The sequence below is a fragment of the Mycetomoellerius zeteki genome, unplaced genomic scaffold (genome assembly GCF_001594055.1).
Source record: "Mycetomoellerius zeteki isolate Tzet28-1 unplaced genomic scaffold, Tzet1.0 scaffold15, whole genome shotgun sequence".
Classification (NCBI taxonomy): domain Eukaryota; kingdom Metazoa; phylum Arthropoda; class Insecta; order Hymenoptera; family Formicidae; genus Mycetomoellerius; species Mycetomoellerius zeteki.
In genome coordinates this window covers 64,046-65,348 of record NW_017256447.1, presented here as the reverse complement: position 1 = coordinate 65,348, position 1,303 = coordinate 64,046, and the positions used below count along the sequence as shown (strand labels likewise).

The 1,303-nt window shown below is 22.7% G+C and overlaps 1 protein-coding gene across 1 annotated transcript in view; it reads right to left on the bottom strand.

Moving 5' to 3' along the window:
* The window catches only part of LOC108720421 (RIB43A-like with coiled-coils protein 2), a 9,189-nt gene that overhangs the window by 4,122 nt on the left and 3,764 nt on the right, over positions 1–1,303 (bottom strand). The window lies entirely within an intron of this gene.

Genomic DNA, 1,303 nt, shown 5'->3' with positions numbered 1-1,303 from the left:
TAAAAATTTAGCTAGATATAGATTTGAAAATAGTTATGTTGGACCATTTAAATAATTATATTGAATGATGCATCTGATGCTAAAATGTCAAAATTCTTTGTAGCATTATCATCAATCTTAAATGATTCCTATATAATTATTTCGATGGTCTATAATTATTTTCAGATCTATATCTGGCCTAATTTTTACGTGATTCGGCAAAATCATTCTTTTCGTGTAAAAATACTAAAAAATACTAAAGGATACTATAATTGTAAATATATTTTAATAAGAATAAAAAAATAAGAAAAAATAAAGATTTAAAATTTGCAGATGTAACATAAAGAAAATTAAATTGTGTTTGACATTGTTAACAAAGAGATTTATAATTGAGTGAGTTCAAGAGATCCATCGATCAATTGCAGATTAACTCTATATTACTCGCATGCTTTTTAAACATAATTACTTGCGTGGGATGTTTCTGTCATCCCAACATTGTATCTCAATTTTCATTATTCTCTTTGATAATTTATAATTAAATGAAAATTAATATTTCATGCATCCTTTAGTTTAGATAAAGATAAATGAAAATAATTTTTTATAAATTGTAAAACAATTTGTGTTAAATATAATATAATAATGTATATAAATAGCATTTATACATTTAGCGGATTTATAAGGGGTCTTTAGATATCCCACGCGAGTAAAGTGGCGTCTATAATGAGATTTTAAGGCGTAAAACTTAAGTTTTAAGCACTAAGCCGTAAGAAATAGACCAATCATAGTCAAGCATTGTCCTCATATTCAATTGTAATTGATCAATTTCTTACGGCTTAGAGTTTAAACTTAAATTTTACTCCTTAAAATGTCATTGCAGACGCTTAAGGAGGTTGTAAGGCAAATGCAATATGTTAAAAATTATTTGAAAAAATTACAGATTATTCTAAATTGTATATTTAAAAATAATACAAAAAAATTACAGACAGTTGACCATCTGGATCAAAAGTTACTTAAATAAATAGTAATATTTTTTAAATTTCTACTCTAATAGAAATATATAAAAATGTATTATAAAATAATGATAAAAATTTCAATTTTCTTATATAAGTACTTCGTGAATTCAAAAATATTTATGTAAAGTTACATTGAGATGCACATTAATTGTTCAGTAAATAAACAAAATATTTATTTGTTATAAACTAATTGGTGAATCTCAATGAAAAACTTTGCATAAGTCATTTTTAGTACTTAAAATATTTATATAAAAAAATTTAGATTTTTGTTATTATTTTTAAAATTTGTGTTTATAACAATAAAACTAATA